The sequence below is a fragment of the Squalius cephalus genome, assembly GCF_949319135.1.
Source record: "Squalius cephalus genome assembly, chromosome: 13".
Lineage (NCBI taxonomy): Eukaryota > Metazoa > Chordata > Actinopteri > Cypriniformes > Leuciscidae > Squalius > Squalius cephalus.
Window position 1 is genome coordinate 37,401,358 of NC_137134.1, and position 20,375 is coordinate 37,421,732.

A 20,375-nucleotide genomic window follows, 5' to 3' on the forward strand; every position below is an offset into this window, starting at 1 on the left:
ATATAACAACTAAATTTTATGGAATAACATCCCAAAAAAAATACTCAATAGCAGAAAAAATGAGTTTGGTAGTGACATTCCTTAAAGTTACACACAGATTTTTAGACTTTAGAACACATTTACCTCAAAATGATGGGATCAATCTACTCACCATATAGCACATGAGAGAGAGGGACACAGGAATATTTCCTGATCAAAAATGTAGGAGTGTGGTTAAAATCAGTCTCAGCCAATGGACTACAACATTCACTGTTTTGGTAGTGACATGAAAATGCGGGACATGTTTTTTTAGATAAAGTTTCATGATTTAAAAATAAAATATAAAATAAATATTTTTTTTTAACTTCATTTTTTTTAAAAAAACAAAAATATTTTTTTTTAAACAAGAATGGAAAAATTTGCAAAAAATTATTCAATATCATTTTCACAAGTTGAAATTTAGGGGTTAGGGTTTGGGACAGCCACCTCCTAATTGAAAGTAGCCCATAAATTATGATTTTATATATATAAAGCTTACTGATATCTTAAATATTATTGTGGGTTTCAATAGATAATTGAAGGATCTTAGTAAACATCTAAGATTTTAATAATTAAATGCTTTTCAAATGTGTTTTTTGGATGAGGGACAGCAGTTTGCACCAATTCTGTAGAATGGCCCATATATATATATATATATATATATATATATATATATATATATATATATATATATATATATATATATATATATATATATATATATATATATATTAGCTTTCCTCAAAACAAAACTTAAACTTAAAACTAAATGTGCTTATTCAATGGCTAAAACACGTAGGCTACTACAGACTCTCTTTTTGAACAAATTGCAGCACATTAATTTAAAGGGGGGGTACAATGGTGTTTCATGTATTCAGAGTTCTTTACACTGTTAAAGAGATGGATTCTCATGCTAAACATGGGCAAAGTTAAAAATATATATTTTGGACGAATAACGGAGAATTTCTGTGCCGAAAATCTTACTTCCGGGTTGGTACAAGTTTCGGCTGTTTTTTTTTTGATCGTGGATCTAATGACGGAGACGAGAGTGGAACTCCTTATATGAGCATTTCTCTCGGAAAAGCTCGCCCGCGCACACGTCGACCAGAGGAGAGCGAGACCGCGCACATCAACGCGCTTCAACAGGAAATCATCGGCAGCACTGCATAGGATTTGTTCAAGAATGTCTCCAAAAAAGTGTGTTTTTGGATGTGAGGGAAAGCTTACCGTGTTCAGTTTTCCAAAGAACCCAGTGTTACAGGAACAGTGGATGCAGATTGTTTTTCCGGGGCAGCAACGGAGTGTAGCAAGTGCGGTTGTGTTCTGGTCATTTCAGTGACGAATGTTTTATTAACAAGGCCCAGGTCGACGCTGGATTTGCAAATCGTTTGCTATTAAAACGTGGAGCGGTCCCAGTGATAAAAGACCCCATTCATGCAAGTACAACTGGATCAGATTTCTGTCTTTTGCTGGTAATCAAGCACTACCGCTTGACTCTATAGCTCCGCCTCCAGGAGCTCGGCTTTTTCCGGAGAAAATCGGAAAGCTGTATTTTTCTATTATAAATATAATAAAACTAAACACTTTTTGGAGATATTAATATAAGGATGCACTACTACTCTATAGGTACTCAAGATTAACATGAGATTAGGTGAAACTGTGCATGTTATGTACCCTTTAATTCTGAATTTTGCACATATTGAAAGGCATTTGTTTGTGCATAGTAAAACATATCTGTAACATTTATCACATTCATAACTGTGCGTGCATTTATTAATTATTATCTTAATGAATAATGCGACAAGGAAGAAGCATGTAAATTGCGTTGTTTGTTTATTCAGAAATAATTGAATGGATCGGAAAAGTAACAAAAGAGGACATCGAGGGCTGAGGCTGACTATCATCATTTCTGTCAAGGCAAGACACACTTCATGTGTCTGTTCATCGTCGAAGTCCCCGTTTTTTTTTTTTTTTTCTGTCATGGGCGAGCAGCGTGCCGCATTTAATGCACGAGACAAAGCCAACACATATGTTGTCACTCCTCACGACTAGTTTAAAATGTTTCCATACCTCCGATTTTCCTCCAAACTTGCTCAAAGTTAATTCTCCTGTTTTAATTTTTTTTCTTTGCTTCTTCAAGCACTTAAAGGTCCCGTTGCATGCGATTCCATGTTTCAAACTTTAGTTAGTGTGTAATGTTGCTGTTAGAGCATAAATAATATCTGTGAAATTATCAAGCTCAAAGTTCAATGCCAAGCGAGATATTTTATTTAACAGAAGTTCGCTACAAAAAAACGGCTCGATTGGACTACATCCCTCTACATCCTGCTTTAGTGATGTCACTAGAACCGTTTCTTGACTAAGCTCCGCCCACAGGAATGCTCCCTCAACTCTACTGGCTACTTGCGCACTTCTTATAACTTACTGTGTTTACTCAGCTCTTACGGTGATTTTCTGAAGTAAAACTGACGCTTCATCTTTTGTGTGATGTACAATAAACTTTATTAAACTCATCAGTAACATTACATGTTTGATCATCATTCAGACAGCAGACTTGTAGGCTATTAATAAATAATGGATACATAGCCTACAAGCAGATGACAAATACGTTATAATAACCGTAATTAAACTACTAAACCATACCTGTTTCATCTCTATACAGCACTCTGACTCTGTAGACATTATTGTCCGACTCGAAATGAACACCGTTACTGAGAGTTTCTGATATTATCATCATTCCGTGAGATGAATTTTTCCTGACAGACTGAGCGCGAACTCATGAAGCTCCGCCCCCTGGGTCGTCCAGCAGCAGCTCATTTGCATTTAAAGGGCACACACTGAAACAGCTCGTTTTTCTGAGCACCAAAAAATGTCAATTTAAACATGCTGTAAAAAATGATCTGTTGGGTATTTTGAGCTCAAACTTCACATACACACTCTGGGGACATCAGAGACTTATTTTACATCTTGTGAAAAGGGGCATATAACGGGACCTTTAAGCTACAGAATAGTAGGCTACAGCACGCACAGCAGGTGTGATGCGTCACGCATGCAAGACTGCGAGTGCGAGTGGACGAGACGCTGCGCATGACACGTGACGTGCTTTATCAAGGGCCCGACCCGACCCGACCCGGCCCGAGGACAGTGGCGGGAAATATCGGCCCGGCCCGGCCCGCGGGTCGGGTCGAGTCCGGGCTCGGGCTCGGGCAGAGAATCTAAGCTCTATGTTGCATACACCGTGTTATCCTCTTTTTCAAATTTACACCGTTGACTTCAATGGGGCAAGTTTTAAAGCTGCTTTTAGCCTCTTAACATCCTTGATGTGTCATTACAAGTGCACAGCCAATGTGAGTGATTCCTTCAGAGTGAACACGAGTGAATCTGACTGCAGTAGATGTGAAAGATATGAATAAAAATGATGTTATTTCAGCCAGCGCTCATACCTGTATTTACTTCCTGTTTTCGGTCGAAGTCCACAGTAGTCGATTGTTGAGTTCACGCGCATAGGTTTAGTTACCTTTGATCATGCGCATGAACTCGATTACTATCATAGACAGTAAAAGAAATGGACACAGCGACCCCATTGGAACTCAATTGAGACAAGTGAAGCCCATTTTTAGCGATTTCTTAGCACTTCCTTTCCTGACGCGCAGACTCAAACCGAGCAAAGCATTACACTGACCACGTGAGCAACCCGTCTGTCTTCTAGTAGCTGTGCCAAGAGAAATCTGAATCATTCCCTTCCGAATCTTGCAGAGACGGAGAGTGTGAGTAGGAGCTGTCCATGAGCTTGGAGCAGGAGCAACTTTTGCTAGGTATTCTGATTAATTATATTGTCATTTTGCCTCCACGTCCCCTCGATTGCGCGCGAGCTTCTCCTCCCGTCCATACGGTAATCTCTCTACTGTGCGACAGAGAGTCGCGTGGTTATGATGCAATCGTTAGCCTATTTTTACAAAAACTGCTTCTACGGGGCCATAACATAAGCTACAAGGTAATGGAGCATTTTATACATTGTCGTGTTTCTTTAGAAATAAATAATGGACAAATGGAGTCTTCAAACGCCTCAGATGTAAAGTTATTCGCTGTCAAAGTGACGCCAAAATGAATGAGAGTCAATGGGATGCTAACTGCAGGTGAAGTTCTGCTACAAGATGGTGGCACGCGGTCGGCTTCAACTTCCGGTCGACTTCCTTCCCGCCTGATTACTATGGACTTCAACCGAAAACAGGATGTAAATACAGGTATGAGCGCTGGCTGAATAAACATAATTTTTATTCATATCTTTCACATCTACTGCAGTCAGATTCACCCGTGTTAACTCTGAAGGAATCACTCACATGGCATAATTATAATTGCATTACGAATTGCTGTGAATACGGTAAGGCAGTATAAGCTCAGCTAGCACGATCATCAGATAACGTTAGCTGTATGCTATGCTACTATCTTAGCTAACTAAAAAACACACTAACAACGAGAAATGTTTAATGTCACAATCTATAGCTTTGGTTAAATACTAGTTTATGAAACGTGTAAGTTAAAATACATTAATGACTCGTTATAACGTAGTACAAACGTCTTCTATAATAAAGTGATTTTGTATGATTTGTAACCAGGCACTAAAGCGATTACCCATAAAACGTGCTTTGAACCAATCGGATTGCTTGGGTCCTAAGCTCGGACTCATCTCTTCAGTGGGACTCATTTGTTCACCACACCGGCCCAGAAAGTCAGTAAAGACATCGTTAAAATAGTCCAAGTGTCTACAGTGGCTCAACCTTAAAGGAGAAGTTCACTTTTAAAATGAAAATTCTGTCATCATATACTCACCCTCATGTTGTTTCAAACCTGTATGAATTTCTTTCTTCTGCTGAACACAAAGGAAGATATTTAGAAGATTATCAGTAACCAGACAGTTTTTGGGTCCCAATGACTTCCATAGTAGGAAAAAAAATACTATGGAAGTCATTGGAACCCAGAAACTGTCTGGTTACTGATAATCTTCTAAATATCTTCCTTTTTGTTCAGCAGAAGAAAGAAATCCATAGGCCTACAGGTTTGAAACAACATGAGGGTGATTATATGATGACAGAATTTTCATTTTAAAAGTGAACTTCTCCTTTAAGTTTATGAAGCGACGAGAATACTTTTTGTGCGCAGAAAAAAACAAAAATAACAACTTTATTCAACTCTTTATGTTCTTCTGTGTGTTTCTGAGTGAGTTCTTGTAGAGGAACAGCGCAGCGCTTCTGGGTCGTACGTCAGAACGGAGGCTCACTATTGGCTGACGCTGGTCATGTGTGTGATGATGCGTGTGATGCTGGCCAATAGTGAGCCTCCGTTCTGAGATGTACAATTGTGATATAAGTATTTGAAATGAACATGATTTCTTAATGTCTAATGACACATCAGGGCCATTTTATGATTAATTGAAATAGATTTCTTACATACAGCTCCTTTAAATTTTCACACCGTCCCATCCCTACCTCCAAGATTTCTGACCGCCCTTGATGGGGTGATTGATGTTGAATCTAGCTGGATAGTGAAGTCGTGCTGTAGAGACGGATTGGCAGGCAGGACGATATCTATCTATCTAATTAACTTAAGTAAAAAAATGGAAAAGTGTCAACCACATACTTTATTCCTACATTTATCTCACATCTCATTAACATATTGGCAAAGAATTGTATAGAATTTTTTTAAAAAAGAAGTACAACAATTAACAGACACCAAATATATGTAAGAATAAAGATGAAAGAATCAAAAACTTAGAAAAATACATTTACAGATTTGCAAGAAAAAGCAACAAGTGAGTTTTTTCTTGATTTTTTGTTTATCATATTTTATATGAAACGTGTTTAAATCTAGATTATTGAAATAAACAATGTTATGAAACTTGCCTATTTGTTTGTTTTGATTGTGTCGTTTGCTCAAATCTGTTGACAATAAAATGAGCTTAATGTGTCAATTTACAGATCTGAAGACATCAGCATAATGAATGAGGAGAAAACAGGATCTATTGACATGAAATAAGAGGCTTTTCAGCTGCTCTGATAATAGTGATGTACGACAATGGAGGTGTACGACAATGGAGGTGGAGAACATGGTCCATTCGGACTCAATATCTTTATACTTTATTTTTGATAAAACATACTATATTTAACATATGAGCAAAAATTGGCAAACAAAAGCTTATTTGAGATGGCAGATATTTTACAGTAAAAATGTATAATCGATCCAAAACTAGTCATCGAAATGTTGTCTTTCATATGTCTGTAACATAGGTCTTTCGTTTTTATTATAAGGAATATAAATGTTAATTTGCAGTTTAATACGTTGCTTATACAAATACATTTTATTTCGACATATTTCAGTTGATTTTTACTCATCTCAGTACAGCAATACAGTTTGCTAAAAGCAGATCATTCATTCACGCACAGAAACGCGATTCGAATTTAAACCGTCTTTTTGCGAGCTGTGGTAAACAGCGCATCTCTGCCGTTCATTCATTCACACACAGAAACGATTCACTTGAGAATGAAAAAAACGTACTACAGTATTCCATCCGTTGCTTCTCGAAATACCAGCAGTTCTGAGGTACATTTCCCATTATTATTATTACGATAGTATTATTCCTCACAGCGCTGTGAGACGGTGTAAACAAGTACAATGATCTGAATAAACTTGATGTGTTTTCTCGAGCTGATATGGGGGCGTTCACAGTTTGCATGGATTGCCACAGTCATTTGCGTTTGAATAGTGCGCGCTCTCCGTGGGCGGGGTCACATTAAAAATAATGAGCTGAGATGAGAACGACTGACATCTCTCTCTTTTCATACAGATTACATAAACGGAGAATATTTGTTTTTTATAAAAAATTACTTAATTTAAAAGAAGAGAATTCAAGGGAGAAAATCCAACGCAACTTTGAAGGGACCAAGAGAAACATGAGTATGTATTTCTACTCAGCATGACTTTTAGATGTAACTAAAGTAAAATTATCAAATTTTATATTCTTGATGCAAGAAGAAGCAGACAATAAAAATGGACAATAAAAGTTTAATACTTGGTGCAGAGAATACAAAAAGAAAGTAAAACTGTAAACAAATAAGACAGATCTCTCTTTTTTTGAATATCAATCAGCCTCTTCTTCAGCTTCCTGAGCAAGAACAGTTAGTAAAAAATGTAAAAAAAAAACACTTGTACTTTTAAACATATAGATTATATTAAGCAACATTAATATGCAATATTGCTCTTTGGGAAGGAACTTTATCTTTGAGTTGATGTGAATCTAACAGTAGAAACTGCTGTTCTTAAAGATAAACTATTTAATGTGACAAATTTTGACAATGTTTATTTTATACTTTCGATCGTTGTGGCCAGGGCTGTAGAGTTCTAGAATCGCTTTCCCAAGAAAATTTAGATTTCTCTGATTTACATATGTGCATTTCAAGACATTTGAAGGCTAAAATCTCCATCACTCTTTCTTTTTCTCTCAGTCTCTCTACTATGGTCTGTCTCTTCCCCTCCTGAAGCTGAGCTTTCTCTGATATTCTTTTGATTTTTGTCTGTGTCAGTGAAGAAAGTAAACATAGGCTCAACTGATATTTATATACATCAGTTTTATGTAAGATTTTCTGCACAGAAATGCTCCGTTATTCGTCCAAAATATTTTTTTTAAACTTTGGCCATGTTTAGCATGATAATCCATCTCTTTAAAGGAATACTCCACCGTCTTTTCATATTAAACTATGTTATTCCCTTAACTAAGACGAGTTGATACATACCTCTCTCGTCTCAGTGCGTGCACTCAATCGCTCTGGCGCGCGGCGAAACTTTGTTCACTCAGTTCATTCAATATGGGCCAAGCAGAGAAGCTACCAAACACCTCCACGTTTTCCCTATTTAAATACAGTTACTCGCGTAGTGTAACTCGACCTAGGACGGTGACACAAAACAAAACGTTGCGCTTTTCTAAGCGTGTAAAATGGATAACTATATTGTATGGCGGAATACCATAGCAAGTGCTTGTAAGCACTTCGTCTTGGCGGAGTAATATCTTCACTCGTGAAAAATCCTCTCACCGGCCCCCGCTCCCTCTAGTGAAGATATTACTCCGCCAAGACGAAGTGCTTACAAGCACTTGCTATGGTATTCCGCCATACAATATAGTTATCCATTTTACACGCTTAGAAAAGCGCAACGTTTTGTTTTGTGTCACCGTCCTAGGTCGAGTTACACTACGCGAGTAACTGTATTTAAATAGGGAAAACGTGGAGGTGTTTGGTAGCTTCTCTGCTTGGCCCATATTGAATGAACTGAGTGAACAAAGTTTCGCCGCGCGCCAGAGCGATTGAGTGCACGCACTGAGACGAGAGAGGTATGTATCAACTCGTCTTAGTTAAGGGAATAACATAGTTTAATATGAAAAGACGGTGGAGTATTCCTTTAACACTATAAACAACTCTGAATACATGAAACACCATTGTACCCCCCCTTTAAGTCTGGACCTCAGTGACTTCATAACTGGCTACAGCCGTGGTTGAGGCTGGTTTAGACTGGTTTAGACAAACTAATAGGAAAGAGAGGTGGCATCGCACTTGAAAGTGCTGGAACCGAAGATAAGCTACTTAATGTGAGATTTTGTATGACTGTGTAGAGTAGATGAATCAGTGAAGCTCTTCCCACATGCAGTGCAGTGATACGGTTTCTCTCCAGTGTGGATCCTCTCGTGTGTTTTCAGGGATCCTGACCGACTGAATCTCTTGTCACAGTGTGAACACTTGTAAGGTTTCTCTCCAGTGTGGATCCTCTCGTGTGTTTTCAGGGATCCTGAATGACTGAATCTCTTGTCGCAGTGTGAACACTTGTAAGGTTTCTCTCCAGTGTGAATTCTCTGGTGCTTTTTCAACTCTGCAGCTGTGATAAAAGTCTTCTCACATTCAAAGCACATATAATTTCTTACACCAGTGTGTATTTTCTCATGAAATTTTAAACTCTGCAGAAGTGAAAATCTCTTTCCACACAAAGAACATGAATGTGGTTTCTCCTGTGAATGAACTGTCAGGTGTTTCTTCAGGTTTGAAGCCCTCAAGAATGTTTTACCACATTGATCACATTCATGCAGTTTCTCTCCAGTGTGGATGATCATGTGAGACTTAAGGGTTCCTTGTTGTGTAAAACTCTTCCCACACTGGTCACATGTGAACGGTTTCTCTCCAGTGTGGATTCTCATGTGAGTCTCAAGGGTTCCTTGACGTCTAAAACTCTTCCCACACTGATCACATGAGAACGGTTTCTCTCCAGTGTGGATCCTCATGTGAATCTTAAGGTGACCATTTTGGTTAAAATCTTTTCCACACTGCTCACATGTGAACGGTTTCTCTCCATTGTGGATCCTCATGTGTTCCTGAAGGGTTCCATGTTGTGTAAAACTCTTCCCACACTGATCACATGTGAACGGTTTCTCTCCAGTGTGGATCCTCATGTGAATCTCGAGACTCTGTTTGTGTGTGAAACTCTTTCCACACTGACGGCAAGTGAAACATTTCTTGTCTCTTCTTTTCAGTAAAGAAATACTTTCAGTCTGTGAGTGAGTTTTAGCTCCAGTTTTGACATGATGATGTTCCTCCTCCTCTTCACTCTCCTCATTCTCCAGCATCACGTCTGAAATGATAGTTAAAAGTATCATGTTTCTGTAGCAAGGACTATTACATATATTAGACCAACTGCACAATTATCTAACATAATATTAACATTTTAAAACTATACAACAGTAATACACTTCTTACAGTCTCTCAGAGAAATATTACATTTATTTTAATAAAAATGTTATGAACAAGTAATTAGCCATTGTACATTTTTGGCAAACAAATGGCGACAACCAGGAAGTGACATCATTTGAACTCTTTCTCGAGTATGATGGGAAAATAATCTCAATCATTTGTAGTGTTGACTACATTCATCAACCCTGTTACCAAAGTTACAAGATAAATAACTTTTTATTATGAAATACAACTAGACTAACTTTGGCCTTGACATTCATATGGAATTTGAAAGTTTAAACTCTAGCCATAGTCATTTGTGCGCGGGCTATATGAATGCATATATATATATATATATATATATATATATATATATATATATATATATATAGTTGTATAATATCAAGAAAATGCAATTACCTGCCTCCTTGTTTATTGTAGATTCCTTTTTGATACACGTGTTTAGCCAATGTATTGGATATAATGCATTGCATTCAATGTTGTTATTTATTTTGGTTGTAAAAGATGGCTTATATTGTTTTGACATAGATGTACAGTAATTGGTTATGCATGTATATGTGACTGTGCCAACTCATGTTGAGAGGAGCAGAAAAGTGTGATTATGTGTGTGCGCTAGAGGACTCCTAGAACTTTAAATGAACTCAGCCATCTTAGTTGAGTTTACTGTAGTTCAAGGACATGAAGAGGTGGACCGCTTGCATCTGCCTGGAGAAGGATTTGGGAAACTTTGGAGGAGTATCAACCTAACGCCTGGACCTAACCTAACCAGGAGTATAAAAGACTGAAGAACTGACTGCCTCTTGGGATACTGATACGCCAGCGCCCCCGACGCCTAGAAGCCCAGAGCTGAGGACAAGAAACCCCAAGCAGAAGATAAGAAGCCCAGAGCTTACTACACCTTTGATTCAAAACGTGATTATTGTATTGTATACTTAAACGATGATGTTGTATTTGCCTTTATATTTTTGTTTATTATAAAAAGAAAAGTAACCAATTAAAAGAAATTTACAAGATTACAAAATCTGCCTACTGAGACTTAGATTCATGATGCTGGAATACTTATGAGAACATACCACAAGGGAGTCTTCTGACCAAATTGTAAGTACCTTTTGAATGCTTATGGTTTAGGTCAGATTTGACTTTCTTTACCTTACCTGAGAATAATAAATAAATAAATAAATAGATAGGTAAAAGGTGTTAAGAGTAAAGTACACACCATAAAACAATTCGTGCATATTCGTCGTCATCTTAAGTAAACACGGCTGAAAGTGAAAGCTGGTGAAAAAGATCGGTGCAACGAGCAGCAGCAAACTATATAGACAGAGTGTGTGAGGTAACAGTTCGGTAAGTTAAAACGTGACTAATCCATTCTACCACCTCAAATTCAAAACGAAACATATCACTGAATGTAGTGGTGTAGCACATAATCTCTGTCTGCGCCCGATTTTAAGAATCGTTGTTGTGTTTCTTTTTAACTGAAAATACATCAGTTAGACAATATTCTAATTTTAAATTTGGGGTTTCATAAGCTCCAAGCCATAATAAACATTAGACCTACTTAAGTCTCTGCAGCTAGTGTACTTAAATTTTATTTATCTGCAAAATTATGTTGTATACTTACAGTTTTGCACAATATATGTTCTCAATCTCAAAACTACATACACCCTTTAAAAAAAATAAAAATACATTTAGCAGTTGTTTAACAGGGTCTGTGTAACCTGTTCTGAAATGGTTTTATTATAATCGTTATCGCAAGAGGCTGCAATGTATATCACAATATAGATTTTAGGCCATATCGCCCATCCCTAATTGATAGCCTATAGTAGTTGATAATAACATAGGCCTACCTAATGTTGCCTACGGACGGTAACAGTACAGTAGTAACCTTTTACAGTCTATGAGTAGAACAGCTTTCTCAAGCAGTTTGTGATGCATTTTGGAAACAGGAGATGAGCCCCTGGTCTAATGCGCCACCTGGCTTGAGAAACCCGTTCTCAAAGACTTACTTTTATAGTCATTATTTGGGTAGCACACATATTCTGAATGAGCCATTTTAATCTAGATTAATCTAGATTAATTTCAAAATTATTCAAATTAAATTCAAAATTTCTGAGCTATTAGGCTAACTGAAATAAAATCATGCCAATCTCTAGGTATGGTGAAGGCTATGTGATGATGTGGGGCAGGATGCATAGTATCCTAAAATTTTTTTTTTTTTTTAAATACTTAAAAATAAAAATCTGCCTGCCTCTATGGGATTTTAACATAGGGGTGTCCAAACGTATGCACCCTGTATTTTAAGGATGAACATTTATTTACGATACATTATTCATTCACAAAGAAAATTGGTGTCCTTAAAGGTTGGATTTTTCCTAATTGTTTAAATTAAGGCATTACGTTCAGTTTCCAAAAGATGATTTTTTATTCCTCTTTTTAGTCAACTTTAGTATGGGTGTCTAAACTTATGCATAGCACTGTATATATATATATATATATATATATATATATATATATATATATATGGAGGTTGCCGAGCTGGAAAATGGCCATAGCAGATGTTTAAGCAAAGTTCAATTCTTCTTCGTCATCCCTCAATGCTCACAGCAGACCTTTTTTTGTCAAATATTCAGAAAAGAGTATACAAAATGCAAAACATTTTGGATGGAAACCCAGCCTGGCGAATTCAATTTATAATTGATTTTGACTGTTTTGACTGAAAATCAAGATGGCGGACAGGAAGTTCGGCCAAATAAGGAAAACTTGGTATCCATGTTCTCGGCGTGAGCCAATGAATCTATTAAGACCAGTGACATTTCAATAGCAAGATTTATTCAAAAGTTATTAGCCTTTTTGGAAATTTGGTTATAACTTTTGACCACTAGGTGGCGCTATCTCGAAATATTTAGGGCACCTTCAGGGGATGGTGCTGATGGCACATTCTGAGTTTCGTAATATTACACCAATGCATTTGTTTAGTATAGCATTTTATTTCACAAAACTGCATTGAAGTCAATGGGAATTTCATGTTTTGTTCTATTATAGCGCCACCAAGAGACTCAGTCCCACCATTTTTTTTATGTGCCCTCAGAGTGAGCCCATACAGATGTGTGTCAATTTTGGTGAAAATATCTCAATTCGTTATAGACATTTATATGAAAAAACACGTAAAAAATGACTGATACATTACTTTGATTGGATTTTACTACCCCTTACTATCAATATTTTCGCATTTGGGCATTGGCATATAGCTAGCGACCTATGTTTCCAAACTTCTGACGGTGGTTTCGTCTCGATTGTACTAGCGGTTTCGAAGATATCGGCAAATGTTTTTTAAGCGCTAAATCACAACGCTACACAAACCGTAAGGCGAAACTTAGCATGTTTGGTGTCGTTGGATTCGGCAAGGATTCAGGAGTCCAATGAGATGACTCTCGTGAATATAAGTCGACCACACACAAAGTTATAAGCATTTGGGGAAAAAAAAATCACCACTTGGTGGCGCTGTTTCTAAACTTCTCACGCTCCTTCAGGACATCGTGCTGATGACCCATACCAAGTTCCGTAACAATCCGTTCATGCATTCTTAAAATACAGCATTTTAGCACAAAATTCAAAATGGCCGACAGCCAAAATGGCCGATATGGTAAAATTGGATATCAGTCGACTCAGCATGTTGCCCTGAATCTAACGAGACCAATTTTATGATTTTTGGACAAACTGTTCAGAAGTTATTAGCAAAAATAGTCAATGGGAGAGATCTCTCTCAGCCTCACGGGACAATGTGAAGTACAGAATGGGGCCTCGATCTCCCTGCTGCATTTCATTAAATAGCCAGACCTCTTTCACATGGAAACATGTGCTAACAAAAGAAATTTGCATTCAGAGGTAGCACCCCTTGGGGGTGAGTGACCATTTGTCTTGAGAGACCACCTTCCTTTGTAAGTCAGTTATCCATAAAGTCTTAAACCCTTATTACCTTGTGTTTTACTTATTCTGAAATGAGACATTTGTTCCAGTCGCACTGTGACATTTTAAACGATACCAAACATGAAAATACTCTGTGATAATCATTCACATTAAACTATACATTTTCTTGGGTGATCTTCAGGTGATCACCTGAGCATGAGAGAGAGGGGGTGAGGGGAGAGGGAAGGAGATGTAGATGAAGTTGATTCGGAGGTGAGACTTTCGTCTCGATGGTGCACGAGAGCCAGTTCAAATAGTAATCTCCAGAGAGGTCCTTTTGTCCTCTCAGGGTCTGGTCACTAATTGATCAATTCTTACAACCATTAAAGATGAGTATCATGCGACCTCATTATCTTGCAACTTACATTACCCCAACAGTCAAAATAAGCCAATTATGCCATGGATAAGATTCAGAAAACCGCTTCACAAATAACAGAAAATATTATATATTTTTACTTATTTCAGTATCGAGAAAATACTGTATATCGTGATAAAAGTTTCAGCAATTGTCGCAACATGAAAATGTTATACCGTCACATGCCTACATACAACTTTATCAGAAATTATAAAACAGGTTTTGTTTAATTTACACCATTATGAAAATTGTTTGATTTTTGTATGTTTAATATTTATTACTAATTAATACTAATTACTTTTTCTCTACTACAAACACTAAATCTGATGAACTGCTTTATAAACTTAATGTTCTTCAGCCTCACTAATGAAGAATCAGGAATAAACACCAACCTCTTTGTTCTTCAGTGTGTTTCATTCTGCAGTGTTCTGGATCTCTCATGTTCTCACTGTCCTTCAATAAACTCTGTCTTTGCAGATTTCAGCTCTTGCTGATGGTTTGATGCTCGTCTTCACTTGTAGCTGATGGGAATATTCCAGCATTTATTGGAGAATTGCAGTGGGAGGAGCTTCACTGAAGGAGGAGGGGCTTCACTGAAGGAGGAGGAGCTTCACTGGAGGAGGAGGAGCTTCACTGAAGGAGGAGGAGCTTCACTGGAGGAGGAGGAGGGGCTTCACTGAAGGATGAGGATTTGCAAAATGTAATTTCTTCCTGTGATCAAAGCTGAATTTTCAGCATCATTACTCCAGTCTTCAGTGTCACATGATCCTTCAGAAATCATTAAGAAACCATTTTAATATCACTATTCACTTCCCTTCAAGAGAAAATACTGACCGCAAACTTTTGAACAATTCACACACACTTACAGACGCAGTGGCCCGAGTGTGTATGCATCATCTCACACATGCTTCCACACGCACACTATACAAATATACGAAGGACATGCATCAATTTAAGAATAATCTTTATTTAAACTTTTCTCTTTTGTCATTCACATTCATTTGTTTCAGTATAGCCTAATGAGAAATCATAATAGCCACACGAAACAAACAATATTCATTAATTCTTTATTGTTAGATTTGCATATGTTTACATTTACAACGCATTTTTATATACATTTTTACTGATTTGAAGTGCACAAAAATTAGTTAGTTTGTATCTGTTACTTATAGTTGTTTCTATTTATAGTTGTTTCTATTTTGAGTTTAAAGTTTACCGGTGACGTTCGGTGATGGTCCGCTGCAGCCGCATCCTGGCGTGACGAGGATTAGCGTCCGGGCAGAAACAGAGAACTGAAGCATTATTGGTTCCGCCTGGCTGGACATACCATCATAGACAGTATCATACCGTTCGCTGCGAGTTGCCCGGGGGAGGAAAAAAAGTTGATGTCTTTATTAATTGATTCCTTAAGTTGTATATTTATGGTATTTAATTACATTTTGATTTCCCTTATCTTTATTTAATATATATATCGGGTTGATTCGATTTTTGAATGTAAGGCTGAATTGTTTTCCCTCTTAATTTGTAATGGGTCCATCCTTTCCTTTATAAGCTGTTGCTTTGTTCATTTGAGGAGGTCAGTTTTAGTTTGTTTGGTTTTTGACTAACTGTTTTTTTATCTAATTTTTTGTTTGTTTGTAAGAAATGTATGAGTTTGTAAAGCTGTTTTTTAGGGGTTCAAGCATGAAATGCTGATTGTAATTGTAAGGATAGTAGTGTTTTTGCGTAGCGCGTCTGTGTTGTACGTCACGCATCACACATGACCAGCGTCGGCCAATAGTGAGCCTACGTGGTGACGTGCAACACAGACACGCTACGCTGAAACACTACGTGAACTCACTCGAGGCCCAGAGAGAAGTAAATGAATAGTGGAATAAAGTCGTTATTTTTGTTTACTTTTTGCGCACACAAAGTATTCTCGTCGCTTGATAAACTTAAGATTGAGCCACTGATGTCACATGGACTACTTTGATGATGTCTGTATTGCCTTTCTGGACATGGACAGTATGCCGTCCATTGACTTTCAATGGAGGAACAGAAAGCTCTCGGACTAAATCTAAAATCTTAAACTGTGTTCCGAAGATGAACGGAGGTTACGGGCTTGGAACGACATGAGGGTGAGTCATTAATGACATAATTTTCATTTTTAGGTGAACTAACCCTTGAACAGAGGAGTGACGTGGGCCCTCTTGGGCTCGTTGAAGACAAGACGAGCTGCAGCGTTCTGGATCATCTGTAGAGGTTTAGTTGCACATGATGGAAGTCCAGCCGGAAGAGCATTGCAGTAATCAAGCCTAGAGATGACCAGGGCCTGGACGAGAAGTTGTGTTGCATGCTCAGTAAGGAAAGGCCTGATCTTCCTGATGTTGTGCAGTGCAAACGGCATGATCGAGCTGTCTTTGTAATGTGGTCTGTGAAGGTCAGCTGGTCATCAAATGTTACTCCAAGATTTCTGACCGAACTTGATGGGGTGATTGATGAATCTAGCTGGATGGTGAAGTCGTGCTTTAGAGACGGATTGGCAGGGAGGACGATATCTATCTATCTAGAGAAGTAACTTTTAAGTAAATTAATGGAAAAGTGTCAACCACATACTTTATTCCTACATTTATCTCACCTCTCATTAACATATTGGCAAAGAATTTTATAAAGAATTAAGAATAAAGATGAAAGAATCAAACTTAGAAAAATACATTTACAGATTTGCAAGAAACAAATAAAGCACCAAGTGAGTTTTTTGTTGATTTTTTGTTTATCATATTTTATATGAAACGTGTTTAAATCTAGATTATTGAAATAAAAGCTGTTATGAAACTTACCTATATCCTGCAGATGTCACAATAGCTGATCGTGTCGTTTGCTCAAATCTGTTGACAATAAAATGAGCTTAATGTGTCAATTTACAGATCTGAAGACATCAGCATAATGAATGAGGAGAAAACAGGATCTATTGACATGAAATAAAGAGGCTTTTCAGCTGCTCTGATAATAGTGATGAGCCATAGACTATCAATACTCATTCAACAAGCCATGCAGGATCAGCAGATCATCTCACTTTATTAGAAGTATTTGCTGCTAGAAACGGATTGTTTGAGTCAGAATATCTGTTGAAAGACTATTAAAATGCTTTAAAATGACTATTATTTCTCAAATGACACAGAAAACAGTAATGATATAAAGACAGACACTATGACACCCATCTATATCAACCATTGTAATTTGTCTATATGAATCTAAATATAGTTTGATTTCCTAATAACAACACAGTAGTTCGCTAACATCTTATCGTTTTGTATGTGAAGAGAAACCAAATCATGAAGACTGTATTTTAGTTTGCAGACACATGAATCGCGCCAAACATGATGGAAACTATTCAGAAACTAAAAATGTTGCTTAAACAAATGAAATATCGTGACTTGTTCACCCCAGAAGCCATTTGGGACAGGGCCCGAGACTTTGTTAAAGTGGACGGCATAGTCGGTAGCGTCACTTCCAAATGGGTCCTACAAATGTGGGGACCTTCGTTTCATATGAAAGATGGTCCCAAGTTTGGTTTGAAGATGAATAAACTGTGTTTGATGTAAACTTGCAGCTATCAGAGCAGAAAGGAAAGCTGCTGCTCTCCGTATATTTTTCTGGTCATGTTCACATGCAAATTGCATGAGCTTATTTTGTTAATTAGTTTGAAAGCCCGTATATTTACCTGCCCATAGACCATCCCTTTAAAAAAATCAGAACAAAAGTCGTTGAAAGTGGACAAAAGAGATGGATTTAAACACCAGGTGTAAACAGGAATGGGTACCTTGTATACTTGTATATCCAATCGACCAGAACACACCTTAATACCAGGTGTAAACAGAGCCTTACAATCTTCTTTAATCCCTTCCTTGACCATGTGACTGAATCCAAATGTGAGACATTTAAACTGACCAATCAGCAGATTACAGCTTCCCGAATCATACTAAAGGTGTGACATTTAGCATTTAGGAAGGTGTTTCAGGCGCGTCCCTCTGGGAGGAGACCCCAAGGAAGACCTGGGACACGCTGGAGGGACTCGGTGTCCCCCCAGAAGAGCTAGAGGAAGTGTCTAGGGAGAGGGAAGTCGGATTGGCAGGCAGGACGATATCTATCTAGTGAGTTTTTTCTTGATTTATTGTTTATCATATTTTATATGAAACGTGTTTAAATCTAGATTATTGAAATAAACAGTGTTATGAAACTTGCCTATATCTTGCAGATGTCACAATAGCTGATTGTGTCGTTTGCTCAAATCTGTTGACAATAAAATGAGCTTAATGTGTCAATTTACAGATCTGAAGACATCAGCATAATGAATGAGGAGAAAACGTCTCGGTTACTGTTGTAACCCTCGTTCCCTGAAGGAGGGAACGGGAGACGTAACGTCGACGTGACGACGTAATTGGGATCACTTCAGGGAGCCCTATCAACTTCGAGTGTCTACAGAACGAGCCAATGAACGTTGGCGTGCGTGAATCGCGTCACGCGCCCCCGCCCCGCAGCGCGGGTATAAACAGGAAGCGGGCGCACGCACACATTGTTTTTCGCTGAGGAGCCGAGATTTGTGACGGCCATGCAGCGATGGTCAGCAACGGTGGCGACGTTACGTTACGTCTCCCGTTCCCTCCTTCAGGGAACGAGGGTTACAACAGTAACCGAGACGTTCCCTTTCAGTCGCTCACGTTCGACGTAACGTCGACGTGACGACGTAATTGGGATCCCATGGAAAACGCCACGGTTGCTGCCACATCCAGCGCCCTACGCAAGACTCTCAGACCCCCAACTGCTGGGGCGGAAGACCTGCGTAGAGGGAGTTCAACTGCTGTTCCATTATACCCCACACAGCGGAACTCTTGGATAACACTGGGAAAGCGTACCTCTCCAGGGGAAAGAACGCTGCGGAGCCACATCCTGCCCGAAGGGAGGTAACATGTGGAGAATACACATATGGACTGGCCGAAGGGGCAGTGCGACATATGGAATGTCACTGGGGTGGCTCCACCCGAAGGGGGAGACACACCGGACAGTGACGGCAGAGCAGACTCTGCCAAGGGAAGACACGGGCTCACCGCAGGGAGCTGGTCGTGGAAGAATACACATATGGGATCGCCGCAGGGATCACCACATATGGAACCCAGCCTAGCACAAGTTACACAAGCATACGAGCACTAGGCCTGGCGTCGGACGCTCCGCAACGTCCAACTGCCGAAGGGGTGCGCAGGAACTCACAGGGTTCGCCAATGGGGAACTCGACTGGAGTAAAAAGCGCACGTATCCGTTCCTAGGAAGGGAGTGGCGCAGCAAGCCGACACTAGAGCGGCAACTTCGATGTTACCGGCTAGTAGAAGCGAGCACACAGGAAGAAACCGGCTCAACACGTAAGCTATAAAACCTAGCGAACGTGTTAGGTGTCGCCCAGCCCGCAGCTCTACAGATGTCTGTCAGCGAGGCACCGTGAGCCAGCGCCCAGGAAGAAGCGACACTCCTAGTGGAGTGGGCTTTCAACCCAGGCGGGCAGGGCACGCCTTGGGCTTCGTAAGCCAAGGCGATGGCATCCACTATCCAGTGGGCCATCCTCTGCTTGGAGACAGCCTTCCCTTTCTGCTGGCCTCCGTAACAGACGAAGAGCTGATCTGAGGTCCTGAGGCTTTGCGTTCTGTCCACGTACAGACGCAGAGCGCGAACGGGACAGAGAAAAGCCAGGGCTGGGTCTGCCTCCTCCGAAGGCAGCGCTTGCAGGTTCACTACCTGGTCCCGGAAGGGAGTGGTAGGAACCTTGGGCACGTATCCGGGCCGGGGTCTCAGGATGACGTGAGAGTTATCCGGGCCGAATTCTAAACTCCATACCGAGTCCAACTCCATACCGAGAAAAGAGATCCTCTGCCCGGGGGTGAGTTTGCTCTTTTCCCAGTTGACCCGAAGCCCTAGGTGGCTGAGGTGACTGAGCACCATGTCCCTGTGTTCGCACAACTGCTCTCTCGACTGGGCCAGAATAAGCCAATCGTCGAGGTAGTTGAGAATGCGAACACCACGCTCGCACATGGGAGCAATGGCCGCCTCCGCGACTTTCGTGAAGACGCGGGGCGACAGGGCCAGCCCAAAGGGTAAGACCTTGTACTGATATGCCCGTCCCTCGAATGCAAAGCGGAGAAACGGTCTGTGTCGAGGGAGAATCGAGACATGAAAGTACGCGTCCTTCAGGTCGATCGCTGCGAACCAATCTTGGGGACGGA

General features: G+C 39.4%; 1 protein-coding gene across 1 annotated transcript in view; it reads right to left on the reverse strand.

The window, feature by feature from the left end:
- Nucleotides 1–17,425, reverse strand: part of LOC307170059 (uncharacterized protein) — a 179,968-nt gene extending 162,543 nt beyond the window's left edge. The window contains exon 1 of the transcript XR_013823274.1: nt 17,404–17,425. The gene's annotated coding sequence lies outside the window, so the exon portion shown is untranslated. The remainder of the gene's footprint in view (nt 1–17,403) is intronic.
- Between the last annotated feature and the right edge of the window lie 2,950 nt (nt 17,426–20,375).